General features: G+C 35.1%; 1 long non-coding RNA gene across 1 annotated transcript; it reads right to left on the reverse strand.

The window, feature by feature from the left end:
* Nucleotides 1-705: 705 nt before the first annotated feature.
* Nucleotides 706-9,358, reverse strand: LOC107213316. Its single transcript, XR_004498149.1, has 2 exons — nucleotides 5,463-9,358; nucleotides 706-1,272 (listed from the first exon to the last, which is right to left on the reverse strand). It is a non-coding gene; the product is annotated as an uncharacterized LOC107213316 (long non-coding RNA).
* Between the last annotated feature and the right edge of the window lie 264 nt (nucleotides 9,359-9,622).

The following is a 9,622-nucleotide window of genomic DNA, read 5'->3' on the forward strand; positions in this document are numbered from 1 at the left end:
CACGCTGCTCTGGATGCAGCCCAGGACACCTTTGGCTTTCTGGGCTGGGAGTGCACACTGACAGCTCATGGCCAGCCTCTTGCCCACCAGCACCACCAAGTCCTTCTCACAGGGCTGCAGTTCTCCCAGTCTATACTCGTGCTTGGGATCGCCCCAATTCAAATGCAGCATCTTCCACCTGGACTTGTTGGATCAAAGGTATTCTTTGCCTTCAGCTGGATGAGGTTTTGGAGACATGCACAAGAAAGATGTACATGGACATCTCAGGCCAAGGTGGCATTGATACGGTTTCTTTCTAAGGAAAAAGAACTGCTTTTAATTCCATAGTATTTTGCACGTTAAAGTACTTGTCAGGTGTAGGTTTTTTTATGTAACATTTAGGAGGAAGAAACAAGAAGTCTTGTAATAAAAACCAAATAAACCACGCCCTATTTACTTATTCCTTATTGCCTTTAGCTAGAGCCAGTGTGTCAGTATATTGGATCTCAGCAACAGATCCTTAGGGAACACACATCACTGAACCAAAACTCATGTTTTAGCGTTAATGTGTATCTTTCACACACGCATACCCATGTGGGACGTATTACTGCAAGAGTGACAGGCTTACTGAAGAAAAAAAAATTCTTCCTATTTTTGCCAGCACTAGCTTTCTAAGGTAAATCTAGTAATGGATAAATTGACCACACAAAGACTGAACAGCAGATCTGGAAGCTAGTTTATCATTGTCTATATTAAGGAATCTTTCTAAGACTAATTTTATTTCTTAAGAAACACATATCCCAGCTCTTCTCATAGTGTAGTACAAATATTTCCTTTGCATTTTTACTAAAAAGAGCCAGTCTCTTCCATCTTGAGAACAAGGATTCAGAGCACCTTAGAAACAGAAGGACATTGGGCTATCCCTCCTGGCAATGTCCTCTACACAATCAGGTGTATCTGCTCCACCCTTAGCATGTTTGATTAAATTCTCAGGAAAACATCTATGTGAAAAGTTCTGCAGCTTTCCTCAGTAACCTCTTAGTTCTGTATAACTGCTAGGGAGCATTCTTCATTTGCAAGGGCAGCATGAGGCATTACCTATGGTACTGTTGAATCTCCTGCTTCTGAATATTTTCAAAGGATGAACAAGTGTGGAGTATGTTCCATACCCACTGGATCCCTCAGTGCAAGCCATTGTGCAGTCTCCAACTACATTTCATCAGATCACAAAGTACCAAAGTGTTGTTCTGTGCAGCTCCTTAATTTAGAAGATGTAGTGTGTTCATTAAGCACCTGTGAAAAACCCATCAAATTAAAATAAATGTTAGTCCAGTTTTGTTATTAGGTTACAGTGTTTGGTCTGGTATAGAATAAAATAAATTTATTTGTTTTTCATCAGCATAAAATCAGAACACAGAGTAACAACAGGAAAAAAAGAGAGGACTCTTTCCTCCTAACAAAACTGACCTATGTATTCACAAATTAACCTATGATCAGTAAGAAAACCAGTGCAGTAGAAAAATATCTATTCTGCTGTTTATGCATTTTGAGGCACACTGTAGGAATTATAGAACCACCCAATTAAGAACACAGATATGTTATAAGGATATTTATTTGTTCCTTGTTAATCACACTCTTGTATCTGCCAAAACATCTCCCACCATACTTAACTGAATTGCTACATTATGCTTTCTTTACTGTGCCATAGAAGTACATGAGATTTAGGAGAAATGAAAACAAAGATACTATATATATATAAATATATAAAAGATATATAAAATATATAAATATAAGATATATAAAAGTACTTCCCAATGTGCAACAAAGCAGAAATTAGCATAAAAATAAATATTAAGGTTTTTTAAACAGTACAGGTAAGTAAAATATGACATATATGTAAAAACAACACTTACTAACTGTAAGACACATTATTTCCATACCTTAAAGTATATGACTGTCAAAGTTATTATTTAGTAACAATATAAGATCAAATGCCCTCAACTTAAACATTGTATGTAAAGCTGCAAGGAAAAAAACCTTTGTTATTTTCTTAAGGAATTATTTCATCAAATATTTTTTTGCAGAAAGATAATTCATGTTAGATAAACTCGACACCACATATCTTCTTGGTAGCAGAATACCAGTCTTTCCCAAGTTCAGCTTGATAGCAGATAGATGGAAATTGCCTTCTTACGAACTCTATTGCTTTCTTCATCAACACAAAAGCCCAATGAACAGCACAGTGAGCAGAAATGAAGTGTCATTATAATAAAATATTCTAAGTCCACCAAAGGAGCAGGAAAAAACCCAACTTCTTCCAATGATAATTGTTTTAAAGACATAATTTTCTATAATGTGATGACCCAGCATGTATAAAATATCATCATATGAAGAATGAGTAATATAATTCCTCCAAAGAGGAAGGAAGATTTCCAGGGCTCTGCTGACTGTTTCTGTATCCTTTTCCTATATGCCCAGTAAAGTATGAAGTGTGTAGATCTTTCCCTTTTGGCACATGGAATATATTATATATTGGTTATAATATTATTTAATATAGCCTTTGGATCTCCATGATGATATTAATCTTTGTATGTCGAGAGGATTTATACATATGATTTTTTTTAAAAAGGTCACCTTCAATTAGTTGAATCTTCCAATTTCATTAGTGTTTTGAAAATTATCCCTTTCAATTCCTTTGGGTATCATATGAACTGTAGCACAAGAGCAGCAACAATCAAAGGCAGTAGCTTTTCTTTTCCGTTTGGAACCAAGGAAGAAGAAAAGGGAAGCAACATTACTATTTAAATGATTTATTGACAACTAAAACAGTACTCTCTGCAAAGGCCTTTAAACCAGCATTTGCCTAATGCCAGTTAATTGTTTCACCATGCAATCACTACTAGGGAGACAACTCACATTAGTGGTTTGTTAAACATGCTTCTGGGTTTCACACTTCAACTTGGTAATGGGTTATTGGGAACTTTGCAGTTTGTGTTTGCCAAGGTTCCAGTCTGCTTCTGGCACTGATGAAATACAGCACTAACCAAAACCTCCTGCCCTAAGTAGTCTACATCTGATCCTTTGGTGGCAAAAGCATTTTCCTTTTCACTGAATGTTCTTTGGTTTAAGTGTAGCCTTCACTTACAAATTACAAATTTCCAGAGGAAGGAAATAATTTCTGCTATGAGCAAGCAATGAGAGGTATGACACTCCAAAAATATACTTAGGGGGAAATAATATTCAGATGTGACTGTGCTTGTTATTGAGGTAAATTTACTTCACATATACTAAATTACAGAAAAATCTTAAAAGCTGGCCTAAAGAAAGAAAAAAAAGATGAAAAGTTGCATGTTAGATTGCAATGATAAGCATTCCCTACAAAAAGCATTCTTTAAAACAGAACCAAAGTAATTTATTTACTGTAGTAAACCCCTTCAGTGATGCCAAATCATGTATGATGTTCACTGAAAATGAAGAAAATTCTGTGAAATCTATGGGTAAAGACTGATTTTAAGATCATTAAAATATAAACCAGGGAGTAACAATATGGAAACACAAGCTTAAGACTGGAAAAGCAGAATAGAAGTATTACAAACTGCCACACGTTCCTGGTCATGGTTCGGTGTGTTTTGCTGGTTTGATAATAATGATGTGCAAAAGATTAAGCCATGACAAGAAAGTAACAGCTGGCTCTTGGGTAAAAAGGAAGTAGAGGAACTCATCTGTTCCAAATTTGACTGTATTAATTCTTTCTCTGAAAAAAATTGCAAAATATGTAAAGCAGTTGGCTTTGCTTGGTGTAAATCTGAGCCTGCCATAGAATTTGAGCAATATATTAAAATAATAATTTCATTGGACAGCTGCTCTTCAACTGGTGTTTCAAACTCTGGTTGAAACAGAAGCATGCAAGCTTACAGGAGGAGAAGCAAAATCGTCAGAGCAATGGACAAATATTACTTCATTAGAAGTGTACCCAAGCATCTTCATTATTCTTATTTTGGAATAAGAGCAGAATACAGCCATATTTTAGAGTTTTAACAAATATATATGTGTTTTGCTTCTAATGCCTGAAAAGTGAAAATTCCCCGTCCTTCACCTATATCCCAGGAATCACATGAAAAACTGAAAAAGAAATTTTCTGGTTTCATGTCCTTATCCAATTTACTCTTCTGCAGGCAGCACTGATTCTAAATCTTAAAAAAAAAAAATCACAGGTATAATTTTTTAGTCATCACTGCCACCATCAGTTTGTGAGAAGTACTAGAATTAAAAAGAATGTGCAAACCAGAAGTGCACACCATCCTTGCTAATAACAGAGATGCTATAAAAAACAAAGGTTTGCAAAAATGGAACAGTGAAATGCCTGAAGAAGTGAAGGTGTTTCTACTAGGAAAGGAAAGCTTTGCATAAATAAGAACCACTTTCTCCTTTCCTTGAGGGAGTTGCTCTATTATTGATTGCAGTCATCAGAAAGAAATCCCAAAACTAATACATTTAAACTAAGCAACACTGATGAAAAGGAGGAATAAGAAAAGACATCATTGTTGGAAAGAAAATATTATCCTATTAAATATTATCTTACTCATTTTGGTCAGTTTCAACAATGGATGGACAGATTAGTCATGTGAAGACTTTGCATTTCAACTCTGCAGCATTTTATTTTATGTAAGAAGAAAACTATAAAAAGGAGCTGAAAATAACTAATAGAGCCAGGGATTTAATATAATGTGTGGAAAAATAATAAGCTGGAATCACATATTTAAGATATTCTCTTGAGTTTTTAGCGTATTTCTCAGGCAAGGTGTTTCTGTGAGTGAAAGAGGGGTTGAATTATGTTTTCTTTCCTACCTAACCTTTTATTAATGTTTTCCAGTGGTGATAATGACCTTTTCTGTGACACAGCCATACCTGGATTCTGTTTGTGGGTGCTTCAGAGTGCCAGAAGTGCCAGCTATGTCTTTTTCACTTTTTAGTGAAAAAGATTCAAATACTTTTGAGAAAAATCACTGCAGCAGCAACAACTACAACAGAATGCAGAATCTCGTAAGGCTAAATGTCTTAGAATAAAATACTGTCAGATTCTATAAATATTTGTATGTAAATTGTAAATACAATCTTTAAAATGTAATGGTTTAATAATTTGTTTATATTTAATTAGTATAGCAATTACATGACTCATAGATGCCACTTAGTCCCAGCCTCAGCTGTGACTTGTTTGTTCACATCCACTGCTTCAAATATAACATCTGTATCAAAAGCTGTAGTCAAATTTTTAGGAAATACAAACAGCAGCACAACAGTTGGGAAAAAAAACCAGCTGTGATTTAACAGAAATGATTGGACACTGTTGAGACATTTTACTTGTATGAGGCAAAGGATAAACTCCTAAAGATTGTGTGCAACTGAAAATAAAATTAATTTCTGGAGAATACTCAGCTTAAGAAAATGGATCAAAATGCATTTCCATGGTGTGAAATACTCACCAAAACTAAGCTGGTTTTGTTTATGATGTTTTAGCATATTCATTATTACATCATGAACAGTGTAAGTTATGCATCATGTCTTTCATTTTGTTGGGATGCTTCTCTATGTGCTTTTGAGGTACGTGCACCTGAGAAATCTAGATATTTAGATAAAGCCATGTTAAATAATTTAATTACAGCCTGGCAGTTTGTTTTCTAGCAGAGGAAAAAAACCCATCACAATATTTATTTATCAATATAGTGAGTATTAATTATTTTGTAAGGACAGAGAATGACAACAGTAGATTTAATAGAGGTAGTCCCAAGGCCTATTCCCAAAGAGGTTACAGAAAGCCTACAAGGTGCAGTTTCCATTTACATTTTATGTTCTTTAAAATATCATTTGCTTTCCCCAATGCATTTTTAGATAAGAAGACAGATTTTTTTAGATAAGAAAGGCTTCAAGTACAATAGAACTTTTCAGCTGAGAAGAACAGAGAACCAAGCTGCTTGCAGAATGAACAGTAAAGAGAAAGAGATGAGAAACAAGTGTTTTCTAGGATAAAACTTACATTTTAGATACACAACAGAACTGTCAAGGCAGAAGCATGGCTATACTGAACTTTACCTTTACCTGTACAACTATGTATGTGTTTAATATTAGATGGTATCTCAATACCCATATCCATGGAATATGATAAATAAAGAGAAAAAAGCCATGAATGGCATTCCAGGAAAGTTGACATTTAGTCTGCATGCCATGAGGACCAGCTATGTCTTCTGTCCTTTTTAACTCTTTAGATAAAAGTGGGGAATACCTAACTTGTTAGAGAAATTTTTGTTCCTAGGCTACCCAGAGAATAACCACCTTGATTCATTACAGCTATTCATAGCTTAAAAGGTTAGAAAGGTCATTTGGCATGATCTCCTCTATAACACATTACATTCATTTTCTAAAGCAAAGCTTTATAACATCCAGCCAGATTGGATTTCAGAGAAGGCGAGTTCATAATTTTCCCTGGATAACAGTTCCAAACCTCACTGGTAAAACTGCATGTCTTTTTTCTTCTTTTTAGCTTTAATTTGCAGACCTTGCTTCTCTTCTTCCACAACAGCATTAAAAAGCAATTTGATAGGTCTAATTATACAATCAAGATACAAAAAAGACCCAAGACACCACATAATGTTGTAGAATTACCTCACATTTTGCAGAGGTCAATATGTGCAGGCCAAAGGAGACACAGCAGCACAGACACAGCAGATAACTCAAAAAGATCTGTCAACGCAAGTCAATTTTCCAAGTCCTACAGGAGCAAATACATCCTCAAAGATAGTTACAAGGCCTTCTACCAATCACAGCAAGCCTAAGTTTATGGTTTAGTTGCATTATGACAAGAATGATTACAAACAATTATCCTCTAACAAAAGAGGAGAAATTAAAAGGAAAACAATCATAAGCTTGTTGAAGTCTCTTGTGTAACTACATTCCTCCAGGCATGGAACTTTTGCTTCTTAACAAGATGTTATTTTAAGACTGTGTTTTAACAAACCTGCATGTTTTCATTCAATGTTTTTTCCTATTGCCATAGTGACACAGAAGTTGGCATAGGCAAGGAGCTACAGCCATTCTGAAAGCACAGGGCAATGACTGAGTGCAATAGGTGATTAGATCACAACTGTAGAACATGGAGACTAATTTCCAGCACTTATTACAAAACTATCCTAAGAAATCCTCAAAACATAAACCAGAAACAAGATTTAATAATCTCATTAAAGCCCATGTTTTCCAAAACAATAATTTGATTAGTGTTTAGAGGCACTGAAACGAAAAGCTAAAACAGAAGCTACTATTTGATATTTTATGATGAAGCGTTGAATTGATAATGAATTGATAATAATAATAATAATATGAAATGTCCAGCTTCTCATAATTCCTTAATTTCTGGCAAAACCTGAAGAATGGTATCAAATGTATGGTCTAAATATGCTTTAGTAGAAAGAAGTTTCTCAACAAAGACATGACTCAGCAAGGAGTCAGTAACTGGAGAATTGTAAATTTTCTGGTAGGCACTAAGCCATGATATTCAAAGTACTGCTGCATCTTGGTCCATTTGCTAAGCTCCATCACCCTGACTGATAGCTTTTTGATATTACCTATTCTTTTCATTCACCACTCTTTAGCCTATGAAAGATTTTTCCAAAATAAGCCATTTAATCTCTATAGACAGAAAACTTAGCCAATATTCTCTTAAATGACATGACTACGTTGAAATACTGCTAAGTGGTGACAACAAAAGACATGAGGAAAACTAAGATCAGCATTGTACATCTTCATTACTAATTAAGTGGTTTCAGACCTTGAGATTGAAGGAACTACATCAAAGGCAAAGTACAATAATATTTTATCTTTCCAGTGATGGGTTTTCCATTGGTAAAAGCTTCAAATCCATAAATAGCAGCTTTATCATCTGAAGGAAAGATATATTTAGCTTCAACAGATTTACTGTTTTAATTGGTGTAAGGCTGTAACATCACTACCTGAAATGAGTATTTTTTTGTGCAACATTTAAATTGTGATTAAAGCATCAACACTTTCAGTGTAATACTGCTTTTCACTACAAAATGTCAATCATCATGCCACAATTAGAACTTCTATTTATACTTTAGAAATGAAGGTATAATGTTCATCAGTGCTTGACAAATAGACATCTCCAGAAATACATAAGGAGCTGTAGAATTTTAATCTTTAATTCATTAATCAAATTGCTTCCAAAAGAGGAAAAGCTGGCCTTTTCAAGGTTATTCAAGCACTGGCAGAGCTGAAGATTTCAAGCTATTGCCTACAAAAGAAGGCACCACTGTAGTAGTATGTCTACAAAAGTACAAAATCCATTATGTCCTTTTATGCGGCTGCTTTGGCACTAAAACACCTTGAATACAGATTCTTGTGCAGTGGGAAACTGGCAACCAGCTTGTCTGTGGGTCTGGATGGCCAACTTGAAGCTCTCTTGGATGGTATTTTTCCATCAACCAATGAGTTTCCTAAATTGGCAGCAGGTGGTGGGAATAGGGAATTGTGTTCCTTGATTGAGGACCTCCCGGATGATTTGCTTAATCACCCCAGCATCGTGGATGGCTCTCACCCACCCATGGAAGTATCTAACCCACACTTTTATTGCTTGTGATTCTTGTCTGCCTCCTAACCTTCTCAATAAGAATTTGAATAATATGGAATGGCTAGATGGAGCTTCTGTAAGGATAGAGTTTACATAAATTAATTTTGTTAAGATTAATTCCTGTTCCGTTTTAGCGATATTTTAGTAAAGCTAAGTATTAATAGAATTAATTGTAAGTTCTGTTAAAATATACTTGATTGGATTATAAAGTACAATTCTTTTGCTATATTGCATATAGTATCTGATTCATTTTTGCTTAGTGTAAGTCTACTGTCTTGCCCCATATTGTTTTGATTTTATGTTACCTTTATATTCATAATGCAAACGCACACACCACAAGTATCCCTCCTCACTGGGAGAGCCTGTAGATCTCTCAAGAGCCTGTTATACAACAGAAAGGGGGAGTAGAGGCAGTGTCCACAGGGGAGAGGCTTGCTAGAACTGTGTATGCAAATAAGTTTTTGAAATTTCTAAAAAGATCTTGTTAATCGTATGGGGGAGGAGATACGCTTATATTTTCACAGATAAAGGACCTTGGTGGACTCTAGCTAGAAACATAAAACCATACTTACCACTGCTGCAACAACACCTGCAAGACGAACACCAGGAAGAATCCCCAAGGGAAGCAAAGACAGAGACCACCTAAGTTATAGATGTGGACAGATTTTGGCTTCAGAATATAGCCTTCAAGGACTGGTTAAATGGATTGTTTAAAAAGTTGGGGCTTTTCTAGTTGATTGTTATCACTGGTGAAATTTGGGTTATTAATTCTTTTAACTGTACTTGTTTCTTCAGATGAGTTTGTTAATTTTTATTGTAATTACTGTTATATCATCATAGTTGCCATGTTAACTGGTTATTTAATAAGAGTTTTACAAAATTTTTAAGAAAATTTTGTGCTGAGAAGAAGAACATCTAGATATGTTATGGCGAGAGGAATGCATTTCCCAATCTGTCCTGAAGACCAGTTTTTGCAGGATTCAAAAGGTTTGCATTTGGTAATGC

The sequence above is a fragment of the Parus major genome, chromosome 1 (genome assembly GCF_001522545.3).
Source record: "Parus major isolate Abel chromosome 1, Parus_major1.1, whole genome shotgun sequence".
In the NCBI taxonomy this organism is placed as follows: Eukaryota; Metazoa; Chordata; class Aves; order Passeriformes; family Paridae; genus Parus; species Parus major.